Here is a 19,766-nt window from a genome sequence, read left to right as displayed (position 1 = left end):
TGATCCAGTTAGAAACAAAGGAAGTGTAACCCCAATAATTCACAGCCCAGACACGGGGGTGTTCATGTTAACCATATCATACTGGCATGATTTGAAAGACGTCGGTTGTCATAGTTTGTGGTTAGTCGCTGGTGTTGGAGAAAGGAACAGATGTTTAGGATGTCATGTAGCTTCAGAAGCATTTGGGATAAAATTTTCCTAAAATTTACCATCTCTTCATGACTCTACAAGCTGTGAATCGACGAGCAAAGTAGAAAGCAAAGAGTATGCTTTAAGTTTAGCAAGAAAATTGGATTGTTTTAGATGTACTACAGTTGTTACAGCAAGACCTCAATGATACTCAACTTCACCAACTAGAGCTTATCTATTTAAAGATTGTTAAGAAAAAAGGAAACTCTTGTGATGAAAGTAGATAAACTTCCTCTCATCCCCATCAGCAGTTAATGGCATTGTTTGTTTACCGATCACCTCCAGTTCTTTCCGACAACATGTACTGAGATGCACTGCTCAACTGTACTACTGGAATAACGCCTTGCAGATGTTTTGTAAGTCATCTTGCTGGAGTTATTGTGCTTGTAAGGACAATTGAAAAAATCTTGTGAAAAAAGATTACTGCGATGAAGCCGATAGTGACTAAGTAAATTAAACAAAATTGCAATAATTAAGAAGAGAAGACCATTAGTATTAGATTTATCTTTTAAATTGATATGCAAACTTTAATGCAACAGTTACGATACGTTAGACCTCAAGTGAGCCATCTTTAGTTAAAAAAGTGGAAATTTTGAAAAACAAGAACAGTTCGTTTGTGAAATAAAGAAGAGCTATTAAATAACACTTGATGTCGGCGTTATTTGTGATTGGAAATTGGGTGGATTAACATCAGAAACACAAATGTTCAACAAATGAAGCTAAGTGCAAAGAAAGTTGTAATATTATATTTTGTTTCAGTTACATTTAATAACAATATGATAATGGTTTTACAACTAAAGATGCATTTAAAAAAAGGTATCCATAATACCAAACTCACATTGTCTTTAAACTTATCCCAAAGAAGCTACAAGCATAAAAATTGGTATCAATATAAATAAAAGAATATATGTGTAAGGTAACCAAGAAAGTTTTGTGCTTTTTCACCCACTACCTTTGAATATCGATATGTCACCTAAGACGTACCTGGAAGATCAAAAATAGTCCCCATCAGCATCGATGTCCTTCTGCCAACGTTCTGGATGCCCACGGATTCCATCGCGGTAGAACTTAGTGGGCCGTGAAGCGAAGGTACCGTATGAAGTGAAATTTCCACCTCTAATAGGAATTTAAACTGGCGTCCTCTAACGTCATGGTCCAAGGAATGCAACAGGTGATAATCGACGGTACATTGTCCGGAGAGTATGGCGGATGCAATAGTATTTTCCATTCAAGGCGCAGAATGGTGTCCCGGGTCATCCTAGCCACGTGCGGCTTAGCGATGTCGTGTAACAGTAGGGCCCCTTTGCAATTCAGAAGTGCTGGCTCCAGAGTTTTGAGTTTTTTTCTCAAATATGGCTCAACTGCTGACTTTACACAGTTGCATTGATGCTCTGACCAGCTGGTAGCAGTTCCCTATGCACGATGCCGCGTTTAGTCCACAAGAGGATTTTCTTCTGGTGCAATGCTGGTATCGACTGTCTTGGAACCGATTCTTGCGATGCTAACGAATTATGACGGCGCCGTATAGCTTCGTGCAGAACCCACTTCTCGTCACATGTCAACACCCTGTCCAGAAATGACTCCTTCCACAGACGTGAACACAAACAAACACAGGCGTCTGCTCGCGTTGCCTTCTGGCCAGGAGTCAAATCATGTTGGACACATCGACCCAAGTTGTGCTTCCCTAGTTAATGGAGGTACTACCAGATGGCTTCTTCACTCACATTGAATTGTAGAACCAGTTCCTCATGTGTCTGGTCACTGTTTGCCTCAATTGATGCATGAATTTCTTCATTTTGTCCATGTTTTGGTATTCCACCACGTGGTGCGTCTTCGAGTGTTTCGTCAGTGTCCTTAAACTTGTTAAACCACAGTTGCACTGTCCACGTTGTCACGACACCCCTCACCAAAGGCCTGGCATGTCTTCTGCCCCACTATAGCGGCGTTTGACCACCAGTTCGAACTCTACAACATACCGCCCTTATGACTCTCTGTGAAGGTCCATGTTCATTCTATCCTTACACAAGTTCACTGTGTAACTGAACTGCCACAACCTGGTAGTATGTTGGATATACCCACATCAACAACTGATCTTCGCCTTATTTTCATTAGCTTGAACTCAGGGTGAGGTCCAATGAAATACAGCCTCCACAGCAAGTGACAGAACTTTCTTGGTTAATTTTATACTAACTAGTGATAGCTTATATTTGGTCATTGGGCATACGTAAGGTAAATGGAGTGGGTGAATGAATTTGCCCATTTCTCAAGTGTATATTTTCTTATAAAAGAAAGCCACTTATTTGAACTTTGAGGAACACTTTCAACAATCTTATTTGTCGTACACAAAAAAATCACATGTACCCCAGACATTGGGAACAGTCATATAAACACAATGAAGGGTGTAGGTGAAAAAGCAATGGAGACAAAAATTCGGAAGCTCGTACCACTCTCCACTCCCTTGTATATTTGTCATCTACTTTCACGTTATATGGCAGTTCTAGCGATGTCCCTGTTAGTCACAGGAACATAAACAATACCTCGTTGGAAAGCTTATAGAACACAGATTCCAACTAAGTAATTTCTGTGCCCCCATACCTAATCTTTAAAAGAAGAAAAAGGAGAAAATTAAAAGTGAAGAAAATAATTTTAAGTTTGTGCAACTCCGGCAACACTGTTGTTTGTAGTACGTAGGGGGCACAAAAATTACCTCTCTGAAATCTATGTTCCATAAGCTTTCCAAAGAGGCATAGGTCATGTCCCTGTGACAATTAGGAGCATCGCTAGGGCTGCCAACGTGACGACAGTCCACCGAAAAATATGTACAGGTACGGAGGTACGAAGTTCCGAAATTTTATCTCTCTTCCTATTGTATCTACACCCTTCATTTTTAATATGATTGTTGCCAATGTATGGCGTACATGTGAGATTATTTTTTCCTGCCTACGACAAACAGCAATGTTGTCAGGGTCCCACAAATTTTAAAAGAAATGTTTTTCTTAAAAAAAAAAATACTTTCTTCTTATTCTTCTTTTACGAGTTGGACACTGGGGGCACAAAGGTTACTTCGTCGGAATCTGTGTTCTATAAGCTTTCCAACGTGATATAGTTCTGTCCTTGTGACAATTAGGAGGGCTATTAGAACTGCCAACGTGAAGATCTACGATTTTCTGCTCCCTGCCCCTTTCTCCCCCTAACCCCCAAATTGTAGACCATGCTGGGGACGACGACATCGGTTTTCACGATCACTAAAGTGCCTATAACAATAGTCATAAATAAAATTTCGTTAGGCTTTCCATGCATGCTCAACCCCCCTTAGATCCTAGACTTTGTATTATTAGAATATAGTATATAATGTAAATAAATTATTAGTATATAATGTTTCTGTGGCTCAGTCGCCCTTTTCTCTTGAACACCATTATCTGATAGCCGACCACGTAAAAATCCTTGGTATCATAGTTACAGTGCGCAATGGTATCACGACAGATATGATTTGGGACCCGATTCTTCAGAGCTTGCGCCTATTTAGTGCAGCCAATAAATGTCGGAGTTTGAACATAATACAACGCACCTGGATTGTTAACATTTATATTCTTTCAAAAATGTGGTATGCCGCTGAGATATTTCCTCTGTCTGAATCTTACGCCAGAAGAATTGATTCATTGATAGTTGTGTTTTTTGGCCTGGTTTTTATTTTCACAATCACGACCCATTACCTATTGTTCATATCTTCAAGGCAGACTACAAGTTCTTAATGTCGCCGGAAATGTCAGAAATGTAAAGCTCTTTATATGAGTACTGGATTGAAATTATTTCTTGATTCTGACTCCCACACGTCGCGGGAGTGCGGTAGCTCAGAGGTAGATCGTTCACTTCCAGTGTTGTGGGTCCCTGGTTCGATCCCAGGTCGCGCCGTGTGGACTTCGTGCTGCTTAAACACCGTGATCGTGGGTTTCCGGGGTTCTACCGTTTCCTCCGGCTTTCTTCATTCCACCATTCCATTCATCTCTCATCATCACCGTCTTCTTTAGCCTAACCGCATAATCGTGGGACGTAAAACTTAAAAGGTTTCCCACACGTCTCAATGGATAGTGTGCTGGACTTTTTCATTAGCCGACACTAATCCACCTTATATTCGATTTTTCCTCATTGCTCTAAATATGTAAAAGAACTCGTCTCAGCATCGGTGTATTTCCCACAGCCATCTGCGGCTTTAAATATGTCCATTAAAATGATATATGCTGAATTACTTCACAGTGTTGTATGGCATTCTGTGCCTCGTATTTGTATGAAGTTTCCCACATATGACTGGTCTGTGATCTGGTGTAATGTGCACACCAAAATATTATCTTCGGACATTCGTAGTGTTTGGTTGAGCTTTATTCATGATTTACATCCTACTAATGAACGACTTTACACTATAGATCGTGCAGATTCTGCTAATTATGAGTACTGTGGTTGCTTGGATACACTTTTTCATCGTGTATCGGAATGTAATAATACTCTTAGCATTTGGACCTCCTTATGTGGTTTACTTGCGGTGATCTGTCGTAAAGCGGCTCACTATTTTGACCGCCGTATGCTTGCTTTTCCGGACTATGTGTGATATCCCTATACTAAACTCAATGCTGTTAATTGACTTATCGGACACACTATCTATTATACTCTGTTCTCTCGGCCGAAGTGTACAGTGAAAGAATATTATTTGTATTTAAAATGTGTTCGTAATCAGACATTTCTTCAGTCCACTAAGACTGACATCTGTACTTGCTGTTCTCAAAGTGATCTTGTAAGGTTTCATAGTATCCTTGTCCGACGTTATGTAATATCAGTATCTGTAATGAAATGTAATAGGTAATTTAGTTCAATAAATGTGATTTAAAAATATCAACGTAGTCTCTGAAGATCTTGTGGTCCACAGATCGATTCTCGCTCACGCCGAAGCACTTTTATTTATTGAGCATAAGTAGAAAAGGAAAAAAAAAGAATAAAATCGAATTGAGACACATGAAGTCTAGAGGTAACAAGTAAGACCGAACCAAAGGCATGGACCATTACGTGACTTCTTTATTTAAACAATAGAATTGAGGAAAGATGTGTTGTCTGTGTCTAGGAATGGAGTGTAAATAAAAAAGAAACTACAATAACTGTGTTCTGTTGAAAACAAGAGGATTGCGCTCACTTTTAATAGAATGAGGAAAAATATTAAAATACCGTACATTAACTCGTTCTCTGCCACTTGATACCACATGGCTTCATTCATCCCTATTGTTGTCCGCCATTGACGTGATTTGGAATCAGGAGGTAGTTCTCATTGTAAATATTCTCTGTAAAGTGTCAAGCAGACATAGAGCTTGTATACTCTGGTGGCACAGTGTTGGCCTGGTCATTTTCTGTACACTGCTTGCTTTACCTAGATGTAGCAAGTTTGTTGCAAAAGGTTAAATGTTGCAAAAGTGTAGATGGCACATTGGGTTGGGATACTGAAATGAAGGAGGTAGCGAAAGAGTTAAACAAAAGTAAAAAAGTTTGAATTTGAGTGAGCGTGAGAGAGAATATTTCTCTCGCGTTTAGAAGTATCATCAGAAAATAATGAAATAAACTAAAACATCTTTCTTTGAGATATTGAGGGAATAGTTACTTAACTATTAAACTATCATAACAACAAGTGAACGGAAAATACGTTAAAAACAACTTTTTTCTATATAAAAAATTACAACAAAATTGTGAAGTTGGTCCCTCAACTTTATTTTGTAAATCACCCTTGAAGTGTTTCAAAATAAACGATTTACGAATCAATAATCAACGAATACAAACGACTGATTTTGGTTTCGAGTCGAAATTTGAATGGGGTGATGCAACTTCATACACGTATAGACTGCTACTTAGAGAATCTGTATTCAAATCACCAGGATGTTCTTTTTAAAATTTGTCAAAGTGGTCGCGTTTTAGTTGTGATGTCGAGTCTTTTCATTTTTGAGTGTAAAATGTTTAGCTTTTGGAATAAGTCTTGACGCATACTTTTATATCCTTTTGCTTGAAGAGCGACATTTGTTTTAAAATTCTTGTTCATTTAATAATCTACAATGACCTCTAGCTGATATCGAGCTTATTGAAACGTTCATAAAAGAAGTAAATTTGAGGAATGTTCTGAGAACAGCATGATATAACAAGAATACTTTGCATTAAGCTAGAGGTCATTTCAATTGTATTCAATGACTTTTAATGAAAACGCGTCAGTTTGTAACCGCGTCAGTTTGTAACCAGTATGATTGGAAGGATATGTTTCAGAAGTTTTTAATCCAACAAAAGAGGAACATTACGAGCAAAAGTGAAAAAAAAATGTTACGTAGTAATTTACTCACGACTTTGAAAAATTATAATGAAGGACCACAACGAAATTTGAACACAGGCCTCTTAGTAGCAATCCGTGAATTTTCCATATGAGCTACGGCTAGCTTGTTATTTTAGCATGGTATATCAATGCATTTCTGGCACCGCTTAAGCGTACTTTAGCTCTGTTTTTTTTTTTTTTTTTTTTTTACTCTAGTATGTTCTACTAAACGAATATGTCCAATATTTTGCATAGTGTGTGTAGCCCCAGTTTCTTCGTGATTCAAATTTCATCCAAATTGAACCACCCATATATGAAAACATTTCCTAGTTAGCCACAGCAAGCATATACATATGTTAATCATGTATTAGTGCATTTTGTACGTAGTTAGTTTCATTTAATCCTTATAGGTTTTCTGTTGCTTTCACTAGTAACACAATTTCCTTTCAATGTTGCATCTTCTGAGGTTTTGAATTATGGGAGCACTCCTACGGGAAGAGTAATTCATCAGTGTGGAAAACAGTGTATCTGCTTTAATATAGTTTTGAATATGGTTATGCTATGAAATAGCGGAACTCGTTCTCTTTTTTCAGATACGCGTATCATTCAATAATATTTATTTATGCGGTTACTGAGAGTCAAAAATGATAAAACGTACGGAATAAAGTATCCTGGAGAGGCGCTTAAGGCGTTTTGGTGGAATGAAACAAAAATAAGACAGTGAGTCATTTATGTTTTCTATCTCCTTAACTGGAAACAAACAATAAATCAGACTTTAAAATAAAAAAGACAGCAAAATTTTCTTTTGATAAGTTAAACCAACAGATGAAGGAAAATTTAGTAGCATGCGCACATGCGATAAATAAAATAAATTTATTTCGTTATATAATTTATTTACTTATTTCTTTTCTGCAATATAAACACATAGGCCTAGCCTTGCAGACAGCATTTCCGTCAAGTTCATTATGCAGAAAGTTTCTTTCGCGTACTCACAGCAGGATATGCAAGAACATGTCATGAAATCGGGGCTCTATAAAACTGAATGTTTCTCAGCGAGGTGAAATTATCGGTCGCGCAGCAAATGGTGAGGCATTGTCTCTCATTGCTCGAGATCGTGGTTGCGATACTCTTACAAGTGGCTGAATCGTTATGCAGAGCAAAAGATATGAATTGAGTGAAGTCAAGATGGCGAAATGGCCGGCCGCGAGCAACGCCTGTGCAACTGGATGCAGACCTTATTATCGAAGTGTCAAATCAGCTCCTGCGTTATCGATCTATTTTGAGGAATAAAGCAGTAGAATATGGGTGTTCGCACAAAACAATAAGAAAACGCTCAAGTCCGCTGGAATGAACAATGCACGTCCCGCTAAAAAAAAACCTATTCTAACAGAAGAGCACAAAGCAATTCGTGTGAAATGGCGCTCAGTTGTATGTGAATACTGCGCAAACATATTAGGACATAGTCATATGGTCAAACGAGAAGGTATTCCTTTCAGACCAACACGGAAGAATAATATTATACCGACCACGTGGAACACAATATCAATTGGAGAACGTAGTTCGAACTTCGAACCCTGGCAGAGTCTCAGCAGGGCTTTTATGACAGCTGCGGGCCCTGGTGAGCTCGGGCCTGTTAATGGGAGGATGACTAGTGCCACCCATATTCAAGTATTAAAGAACATGCAACTGTCATCCCTTCAAAGACATTTCCCGTAACAGGAGGAATTCGTTTTTATGCAAAACAATAGTGCTGTTCATGCATCTAGACAGACGATGGAATGGTTCGCTGATCATCCTGAACTGATCTGCACAGACTGGCCTCACAAATCTCCTGATCTTAACAACATAGAATATATTTGGGGTTCTATGGTTCAAGAATGGGAAATACTTCGACAGGACCGGGACCAGGAACTTCTTCATGGAATTGTGGAATCATTTCCGAGTGCATCTGGCAATGTGTTCCAATTTGGTAGCCAACATGAGGAAACGCCTATCTGATGTCATAGTCACAAATGACGACTACACCAAGTTTCAATGTATCCATGCAAAATGAGTAACTTCTATACTTCTTTCCCTTTTCGGGATAGTCATAGGGAGCACGGTGGCTCAGTGATAGAGCGCTCACCTCTGGTTCCAAGGGCCCCTTCATGTGAATTTGTGGTGGGAACACTGTGCTCATGGGTTTTCTCGGGGTTCTCCCCTTTCCTCCCATATTATATATTCCACCAATTCTGTGAATTATTTACATCATCCTTCATAGCCTCTGTACCCTACCCAGCACAACTGTGGAGAACTAAAGTAAAGCTTACTGTTGTAGTCGTATATGAAAAGTTTATTTCGTCCATATTTCTTCTTTATATTCTGAAGCTCTCAGGAAAATTAAATTCTCTGTTATGCTTACTACTATAAATTCCACTACACATTCTGGTAAAAGTGAGGTAATATCTTTTGTTGTATATATATATATATAATTTTTACGTATTTTCCATTCATGTGTTGTTATGATATTTTGATAGTTAAGTAACTATTGCCTCAGTATCTCAAACGGTTTAGTTTTGTTTAGTTTCTTATGATGCTTCTAAACGCAAAAGAAAAATTCTCTCTCATGCTCACTCAAATTGAAAACTTTTACTTTTCTTTAGTGTATTTCTATATTTTATTTCTATTTCTATTAAAAGTAAGCACAATCCTCTTGCCTTTTCTACTCGTGTTCAAGAAATAAAAATGCTTCGACGTGAGCGGGAATCGATCCGTGGACCACAAGACCTTCAGACTACCTTGCTGTCGAATACTCTGCAAGGGACGATGCCCAGAGCAGGGAAATTGATTTCTTTGTTCAAGAGACATACACATATTACTCTGGCTTCGTTAGTTCGATTCGTGTTCGAATTTACACAACTCACTCGGTCTTCAACTTTTACTCGCAATATCTGCAATAAGTTATTATTAGCTTTAATGTTACATGCAAGATTGATAAAGCATTAAAGGAATTACACAATTTACAAATAGTAATCTAACTTACAACTTTAGTCACAAGAATGATTCTATTCATGGTATCACCTCATCATCCTATCTAGAAGAAGACTACGGCTGGATTCCCGACTGGAGCTCATGTGGTTCGGTTTCCACGTATATCAGTAGGTTCCGTCTCATATAGTCTCGCTGCTGAAAGGGACATTAAACTCAAAATGAACTAAACCTATCCAGATAAAGGGCGAAACAAACTTCATTATTGTTACCAGCTAATTTCTTGTTGTCGTAAAATAATATTTCTATCTTTTAATCCATAAATTTAATAATATTATCATGTTCATGTGTAAACCTAAGAATAATCTGACATAAAGTATATCTCTTCTGTTCCTATCAATAGCTTCGACTGTGTGGATTTTCCTCTCCTTCTTTTGTTTTAACCCCTTGTCATATTTTGACGCGCTGGACGCGTTGCTTTTCACTTCCGTATTTTGACGCATGTCACGCGTTCCGATTTTTGAGCGGCTGTTTCCGCTTGCTGTCAATAGACGGCAGAAGCTTACAGGTTTCCGGTGTTTTGTGAACATCTGTTAGTTTAAGTAAGCGCCAGAAGAGGCACAGCTGTTTGTTTTTGTTATTTACAAGACAAATTAAACAAGTGAATGTGTCAAGTGAAATTTAAAGATGGCTACGCGCAAGAAACCATACAATAATGCATACAGCATTGGAAAGAAATTCCAAAAAGAGTCATATGTGAAGGGGTTAATAATAATAATAATAATAATAATAATAATAATAATAATAATAATAATAATAATAATAATAATAATAATAATAATAATAAGAAGAAGAAGAAGAAGAAGAAGACTGGTCAACATGGGTTAGGTTGTCTCGGAGGTAGTAGCTGTTTCTTAATAATTTTGACATGCTCATTCCGAAAATGAAGACTGTTTGTTTCTATCTCGTACATTTTTGCAGAAAACTACAGTATATATTTCTTTCCTTAATTTAAGAGAAGAAAGTGTTGTGTCAGATGTTATCAATAGATGGCCTCTTGAAAACATGTACAAAATACATGCACTTTTACTGCAACTGAATGTGAATATAAAATTATAAACACTTATTTTGTATTGTGTTGACATGCTGCTTTAAAATACTTTCATTTGGGTATTTATACGCCTATTTACTTATAAACATCCATAGTAGTATTGAAAATGTGTTGTTTTATATGAGTTATCGCGGTGCGTGTAGTTATTTTGCGAGTGCTGTGTTGTTCTGAGAGTTGTGTTGTTCTTTGATGGGCTCAACAGTACTTATTTGAGCAGTGTTTGGTGTTTCTGATTGATGGGCATTGACTGAAGCTAGCTAATGTTAAAAGAAGTTCCTATTCTGCTTACTTTGCCAGTGTTGTGTTGTTCTATTTAATGTGTAGTGATTTAAACTAGTTATCAAATATGTTTTAATGTACTTATTTCAGCAATGCTGTGTCTTCTTGGATAACTTGCGGAGACTCAAGTTAGCTATTAAAAATATTACTGCTGGTACTTATTTTGGTAGTGTATGTATTTCTGGTTAGTGCAGTGACTGAATCGTTAGAAAATGACATAGCGTAAATGTTTGAATGACCCTGATATTTTCTGTTATGTGTGTGACATTTACACTGTGCTCAAACAGAGACTCCGTATTACTAGTTCATAAAGAAGTTACTTGGCTTATTTTGGTATCAAATTAGGCGATCAAGATAAATCGTGGGCACCTCACACTGTTTGCAGAATATGTGTAGAGACATTGAGATCCCGGACAAACAGTAAAAAGAAAGGAATGCAGTTCGGAATACCTATGGTGTGGAGTGAGCCTCGAAACCATCAGGATGACTTATTCCTGTGCAATAATTGTTAAAAGATACAATGCAAAAAGGAAGAAGGGTATCCGGATAACATATCTTCAGCAATTCGGCCCGCTCCTCTTGGTGAAACTCTACCGATCAAACCATCAGACTTTATGGATGTTTTATCATCATCTAGTAATAGTGAAGCAGTTGTTCCATGCGAAGATGATAGTAACTATCCTAGCACGATTCCGCAGCCGTTTACACAATCAGAACTTAATGATCATGTTCGAGATTTAAATCTACCAAAGGAGAGTGCAGAAGTTCTTGGGTCTAGACTTCGTTCGAAAAACCTTTTGGCCAGTAGGACACATTACTTATGGTATAGACACCGAGAGAGAGAACTTCTTTATTTCTCTGAAGAAGACAGGTTAGTGTTCTGCAACAACATTCCAGCTGATGTGGATGCAATGGGTGCTTCTTATAACACATCCGATTGGATACTCTCTATAGATGCTTCGAAATCCTGCCTAAAAGGAGTTCTTCTGCATAATGGAAACAAACTTGGATCAATTCCTGTAGCATACTCTGTTGCATGAAAAGAAACGTACAATACCTTGAAATTAATACTTTCTAAGTTAAAATACGAAGAACACGGTTGGTGTGTTTGCGGGGACTTGAAAGTCATAGGTCTTCTAACAGGAATGCAGCCAGCATATACAAAATACCCATGCTTTTTATGTGAATGGTACAGCAGGGCCAGAGACAAGCACTGGAATGTGAGATAGTGGCCTCAGGGCACTGATTTGTCTGCAAGTAAGAAAAGTGCAATGCACACTCCACTAATTGATCGAATTAAGTGCTACTTCAACAACTTCATCTGAAACTGGGACTTATGAAGCAACTTGTGAAAGCTGTGGACAAGAATGGGCAATGTTTTCAATATATAGCTAAAACTTTTCCATCACTTAGTCAGTAAAACTTTCGGAAGGCATTTTTACAGAGCCACAAATTAGAAAGCAGTTAGTAGATGACACATTTGAAAATTCAATGACCGAATTGTTAAAGAACACCGGGTTAAGTTTCAAAAATGTTGTAGGTAACTCTCTCGGAAATAAGAAACACCCTGACTATGTAACAATTGTAAAAGATATGTTGACAAATTTTCGCGCACTTGGGTGCAACATGAACCTCAAGATACATTTTCTACATTCTCATCTCGATTTTGTTCCTACCAATCTTGGTGAGGTCAGCAAAGAGCAAGGGGAAAGATTTCACAAATATATTTCTGAAATGGAGAGCAGATATCTAAGCAGATGCAATATCACAATGTTGGCAGGTCATTGTTGGATGATGAAGAGGGGTCGTGACAGTTACGATAGAAGTTGAAGGAAAACAAAGAGGCGTGCATTTAAAAAGGAATAAGTGGCTTCCCAATGAACTTAAGAACCAGCGCAAGTAAGTGTATTCAACATATACCATAGGAAATAACCAACACTAGAAGAAAGACTTTTTGGCCTAACCGACTTACGTTCGAGTTAACTGAAGGGAACGGTATTTCCCACTCGTTTAACAGGGACAAGAAGATTACTGGAAAAGACTGGCTGTACGGTTTTCTCTCTAGGCACCCTACCCCTTCTTTGCGTGATCCTGAGAAGACACCTATGGCTAGGGCAAAAGAGTTTAATTGCGAGGCTGTCAAAAAGTTTTTGATCTATTGGGGTCTTTTTATGGAGAATATCATTTCTCTCCGAATGATATTTATATGTTAACGAAACAGGCATCATGATGGTACCCAATAAACCATCTAAAGTGAAGAAAAAACAAGTAAATGCTTTGACATCATCTGAAAAAGGAGTTTTAGTGACTACAAAAGTACGTATAAACGCGACTGGTAATTTTGTGCCCACCATGTTTGTTTTACCCAGGAAAAAGGAAAATCCTATGTTGATGGATGATGCACCTCTTGGTTTATTTGTTGAGTATCACGAGAGTAGCTGGATAAGTAAAGAAAGTTTTTGGTTTGGTTTAACAAATATTTAGAGTTCGCAAACCCTACTTCTGAGAAACCTGTACTACTTCTATTAGACAGGCACAATGAACATGTCAAGAGCTTATAGCTGATCAACTCTAGCAAAGAAAAGGAATGTAATTTTGCTCTGCTTTCCACTACACATCCCACAGATTACAACCTCTGTATGTCAGTTTCATGGCACCTCTAAGTAACTACTATTCTGAAGAAGTAAGGAAATGATTGGTAAACCATCCTGATCGGAAAGTAACCATTTATCAAGTCAGGAAAACTCTTCAATGCAGATTTTAAAGCAGCTCCAGTGCAAACGGCAGTAAATGGCTTTAGAAAAACTGGAATATACTCATTAAACAGAGATGTATTTACTGATCACTTATTCACTCTATCTGAGAAGACCGAAAGACCATGCAGACCGACAACAACTGCTGAACTTTATCAACTTTTTACCTCTGTGCCCATTTGTATTCTGCCACCAGTTGCTGAATCATCTCAACACTATATGTCTGTAGATACAAGTTCTCCGACATCTGCTGCTGAGGTTTCTCAACTTTCAACGTCTTTGTCAAATTGTGTCCTGCCACCAGTTGCAGAACTCTCTCAACACTCCACATATGCGGCTGCCACTTCTAGAACATCAAATATTAAGCCTTCTCAACCTTCAATACCTGGGATTAATTGGAATCCGGCGGAAAGTTTTTCAAGTTTTCGCATTTCATCAAAATTGCTCATACCTCCACCTAAACAGCTGACCAGATTTAAGAAACATAAAAATAATAAAACATAAAAATAAAAAAATATAGAAGAAAATTTTCCACCTTACATCGCGGCTAAACATCGATGTAGGAATAAGGGGAGTATGTTTTTATGTATCAGAAAATTTTCCGTTTCAAAATTTTCCGGAAAATTTTCATCATGTACAGGACAGACAATTCTTCAATTCATGAAAAATTGTTTCACTTGTTCCTACATAGTACTGAAAATTGTCTGAGCCATGAAAATTTTCAGATTCTTTAAACGATTTTTCACTTTTTAACATTTCTATACATGATTTCAATTAATTTTATGAATACTGAGAAACTGTTACTTGATTACTGATATTTGTTAAGAACGGAAAATTTTCCGGAAAAGTATAGAAGAAAATTTTCCACATCACATCACGGCTAAACAACGATAGGGTATATGGGAATAAGTGGAGTATGTTTTTATGATCGGAAAATTTTCCGGAAAATTTTCATCACTGGTTGCCACAAAGTGAAACCATTAATGAAATATTCATTTATAAAATACGAAAGAGGAGTTGCAAGGTCTGCCTTTCTTAACAAGTAAAACAATTCTCAAAAATATATATATTAAAATGACAAGTACGTACGTTTATGAATTATTCGAATCACAAATGGGAATAATAAGATTATAATGGTAGCACGCACATAATGTCAGTTTCTCGACACAATACCTCTTGAATGAAAGCGAACTTTGAATTTCATTTTAAAACATGCCTACTCGCATTTACATGAACATTTTTTTGAACACTAAACATTGATGTTACATGATAAGCACGCCACATGTTAAGATAATATTAATGCTGTTCTAGGCCCTCATCGACTCATAAACTTCACATTTCATTTAATTATAATATAGTTTCAGTCCCGAAAACTCGGCCTCATATAGACCGAAGGATGGACGAGTTTGTCAAAAAGCCGAATTACCGGGAATGGGGTTAATAAAAGGAATTAGTACGAGTATTTCCTCAGAAAAATACAGTACTGTACTTATATGTATTGGTTGCTTGAAAATAAACTGCCCAAATTATTAAACAAAGGAAACGTGCGTACTTTATGAAGGCATAGAGCCTTTACTATACATTAAAATGAAAATTAATGAGGATACACTGTACAGGAGTTTACCTGATAAGACAAACCTCAGAAAAATACCTAGGATTACTTTATGAAGGCATAAAGCTGTCTATGATGAAAATTGACTAGCTGACTTTGCAAAAAGTGGCTACTTTTATTTAAAGAAATGCGTAATGTCACCCTGCCATTGTGTGACTGAGTTATCCGGATTACCGGGCTATCGAATGCCGAGTTTTAGGGACTCTATTGTATAAGCGAAAATTAGACATACAGGGTGGCACATGAAATATCATACCAATTGTTTTGTTTATTACACATGTATTTACCATCAAAATATTACAAAATCAGTGCAGAATTAATTGTATAAGCATGGAAAATTAGTTCAATGTATTATGTGTTCAACGTGATCACCATTTTGTTTAGCAACATTTTGCAAGCCAACTTTTACATTTGTCACAATCTTCCTGTACAAGTCTTCCGAAATTAGACGGTACAACTGCATGATAAAAGCGTTGAGTTAGGCTGTACTTGCAGGCCTCCTTGCGAAGACGTTATCTTACAAGTAGCCCCAAAGAAGAAATCATATAGATTGATTTGCTAGGATTTCTTGTCAAAGCAACGCAAACTGTTACAATATTTTCAGGGGTGCGGATAGTTGGTTCGCGCCGTTGATTCTTCTTCACCACAGAGCAAATTGTTTCAAATTGACGATACAATCTCTGAATAGTATGTTTACATGGAGCCAATTTTGTACGAAAGTGTACACGAAAACGTCTTTGTGTCGCTACAAAACGCCTCGTTTTTATATATATTTTTTAAAATCACCTTCTCTTCAACACTCAATCTGCTCGTATGCGTTATCTTGAAAACTGTTGTTTGGCGCTAAGTAAATATTCGATATTAACTTATCGTGACATCTACCGGATTTTCCATAAAACAAAATATACGAATACGAGTTTTCAACATTCCATTTATAATATTACATGTATAATGAGCAAAACAAATACTATGACATTTTGTGCTCCACCCTGTATATCAGGCCTTATATCACATCGAGATAATCAACATGAGCTACTACAGTAATAGTTGATCACGCGTCGTTTCCGAGAAAATGAGCTGAGAACATTTTTTATGGTACTGTGTGTTGTTCGCTGCCAACAATAGGTCTAATATTGATATTTTGTTTGCCTGCAGGAACGGACGTATTTATTTATCTATGCACTATACGAGTAAAAGAAATGAATCTAGAATTGCATATTGTATCTATTGTTCTTTGTCTTATGTCATCTGTGACACACATACATGTGACAGTGATACACATACCTCATGACAGTGACACACATCTACTTCTGATAGCGACACACATCTTCTAACATTGATGCGTATCCATAAATCTTCAGAATTAACAAAGAGAAGAAATTCGTCAATAGAATAAATTCATGTAATAGACATGGTAGCATCAAGATTTGGAAAGGTACAATGTGCTCCTTTAAAATGCTCTCCTACAATTCTGATCCTTGGTATCTGTTCGTAGTCGAGGAATAACTGTACTATGAACATAACTACCAGTAAAACTAACTCTATGGCTTATGCAACCAGGAGGTTCAATATCGCATTCACAAAAGCTCTCAATCGACTTCTATTCTTAGCCAACTGGATCCAGTTTCTATTTTGTACTTCTATTCCTGTAAGATCCATCTTAATATTGTCCTGCCATACGCACCTAGCCTACCTAATGGTCGTTTTCCAATTGGAGTTCCAGTTAAAACTTTGAAAACGTCCCTATGTTCTTCCATTCTGGCTGAATAATCTGCCTATCTGCATCTCCTACATTTGATGATCGTAACAATGTTCAGTAAATTGTATAAATTATACAATTCTTCGTTATGAAGTTTCCGCCACTCCCCCTTCCGTTTCCTCTTGGGTCCGAATATTCGTCTCAGCATCTTCTTTTCAAATACTTTCAGTCTATGTCCTTCCCTCAGAGTAAGCGTATGTTTCTCAACCACGTGAACTACGTTTTATGTATTTAAGCTTAAAATTATTCGACAAAATTACTGATAAGTGCCATAAAATAAGTCTCCTAATAGATTTTTGCCTCCACTTTTCGACTTATTACCCTGGTTCACGTCTTCTACGCGTAAAATCTGTTGTAGTTACTATGCTTTGAAATACTGGTTATAATTTTGAGAAATACTTTCTTCAGCTTTTCATACATTCAATACTTTTAATGTTTCATATAAATAAGTTTTTTTAATTGCTAGGGTAGAGTAGCTGTTTTAGAAAAGGCTATACCTCTGTTTACGGACGTCTAAGGAAAAGACTCTGAATGTTGAGGCCTGTAGTTAGTCTAAGTACATTATTTATTTCCTATTTTGTGAAGCTGACTTGAAACAGAGACTTCTTATAGAAATTACTTAGATATTTACTAATTTATACAAACAGCTGTTATTAATTACAAAATCTTCATTAACGGTGAACAAAACATAAAATGAGACCCTGAGTAATTACTAGCATTATTTAAACAACGTAATGATAACTTATACAAAAGATACATATGTTGTAAAATGATTAAAACGTTATGAAAAGAGCTTATAAATATAATATTATTCTTCTTGTTTTACACTGTATTTTCTCGCTTACGCGGGGTGGGCCGTTTTGATCATTCACTTCCATCCTGCTCGGACTTGAACACCACCCTGTATTAACTTTTTTTTCTACTAAGTCTGTGGTTACACAATTTATCCGTGTTTTTTCTGGTCCTTTACCTCCAACTTCCATCTTCCCCACTCTCTTGTCGGCATATATAATGATAGTTTCTTCTAATAATATGAGCATTTATTCGCATTGTTGTAAACTTCTTTCTTGTACTTTCTTTGACAAGTCAGTCAGTTTAACTCTTAATTCGTTTCTGATCTTATCCAGTGTGGTAACACCACAAATTCATCTGAGTGTTTTCATTTCGGCGTCGTATAGTTAGTTCTCTTGTGCTTTCTTATTTCCCTCAAGTTTCTGCTCCGTACAACATTGCTGACCTTACTATACAGTCTTATACTTTCTTGCTTTCACCTTAAAATTTAGACTTTTATCACAGAAAAATATTTATTTTCGATAGTGTCTGAAGAAGGATATGCTAGACAGTTACAAATTATAATTTAAAATAAAGTGGGTTTTAAGCTTTGGTCAGTGTCTCTTTTGTCAAAACAATCAATCCAAAGCCATGAATAGTCTTACTACAGAAAATACCTGAGATCTTCCAGTTCATCCATCCCACTTTAATTCTGTACTCTATTTCTGTATCTAAGCTCTCATCCTTATCAATAATGAAACAAACGTTTTACTCCCCAACCTCGTCAAGCACACATGTGACCTTTCTGCACTGAGTGAACTGAGAATGAAGCAACGAAATATTCCGACGAATATTATATGATCTACGAAGAGTACGAACAATATACTGTTGCTCGAATTGCTTTGAGAAATAAATAAAGACTAACTTAACATAACCTAAAGAAATTAAGTTGAGGTTTGAAAGAAGGTACCCAAATAAATCTTTAACCTAGAAACGGCTTTAGAGACCACTCTCTAATACAATGACCAATCTAAGTGATTATAACAATACTCTAGTTTATTATTAATAACAAATGCGGAAGATTTTGTTTTACATGGGTTTATTAGTCATCATGTAATTTACAGTAGAAAACATTGGAAGTTGACTGAATAAACATACTAATAAAGCCACATGAGAGAGTCGAAAGAACATACTCGAAATACTCAACGAATAAAATAAACAAAACTCCTTTGATTCGTATTATGAAAATGATCACATTATTTTGGAATATCAGTCTTTGTCTTCATTCCGCTTCATCCCCACTATCTCCATTCATCAGTCTTTGTCTTCATTCCGCTTCATACCCACTGTCGTCATTCATCAGTCTTTGTCTTCATTCCGCTTCATCCCCACTGTCGTCATTCATCAGTCTTTGTCTTCATTCCGCTTCATACCCACTGTCGTCATTCATCAGTCTTTGTCTTCATTCCGCTTCATACCCACTGTCGTCATTCATCAGTCTTTGTCTTCATTCCGCTTCATACCCACTGACATCATTCATCAGTCTTTGTCTTCATTCCGCTTCATACCCACTGTCGTCATTCATCAGTCTTTGTCTTCATTCCGCTTCATCCCCACTGTCGTCATTCATCAGTCTTTGTCTTCATTCCGCTTCATACCCAATGACATCATTCATCAGTCTTTGTCTTCATTCCGCTTCATACCCACTGTCGTCATTCATCAGTCTTTGTCTTCATTCCGCTTCATATCCACTGTCGTCATTCATCAGTCTTTGTCTTCATTCCGCTTCATACCCACTGACATCATTCATCAGTCTTTGTCTTCATTCCGCTTCATACCCACTGTCGTCATTCATCAGTCTTTGTCTTCATTCCGCTTCATCCCCACTGTCGTCATTCATCAGTCTTTGTCTTCATTCCGCTTCATACCCACTGTCGTCATTCATCAGTCTTTGTCTTCATTCCGCTTCATACCCACTGTCGTCATTCATCAGT

Source organism: Thermobia domestica, chromosome 13, assembly GCF_964235325.1.
Source record: "Thermobia domestica chromosome 13, izTheDome1.hap1.1, whole genome shotgun sequence".
NCBI classification, from domain to species: Eukaryota; Metazoa; Arthropoda; class Insecta; order Zygentoma; family Lepismatidae; genus Thermobia; species Thermobia domestica.
The sequence above is the reverse complement of the archived record's forward strand: the minus strand, read 5'-3'. Positions refer to the sequence as shown.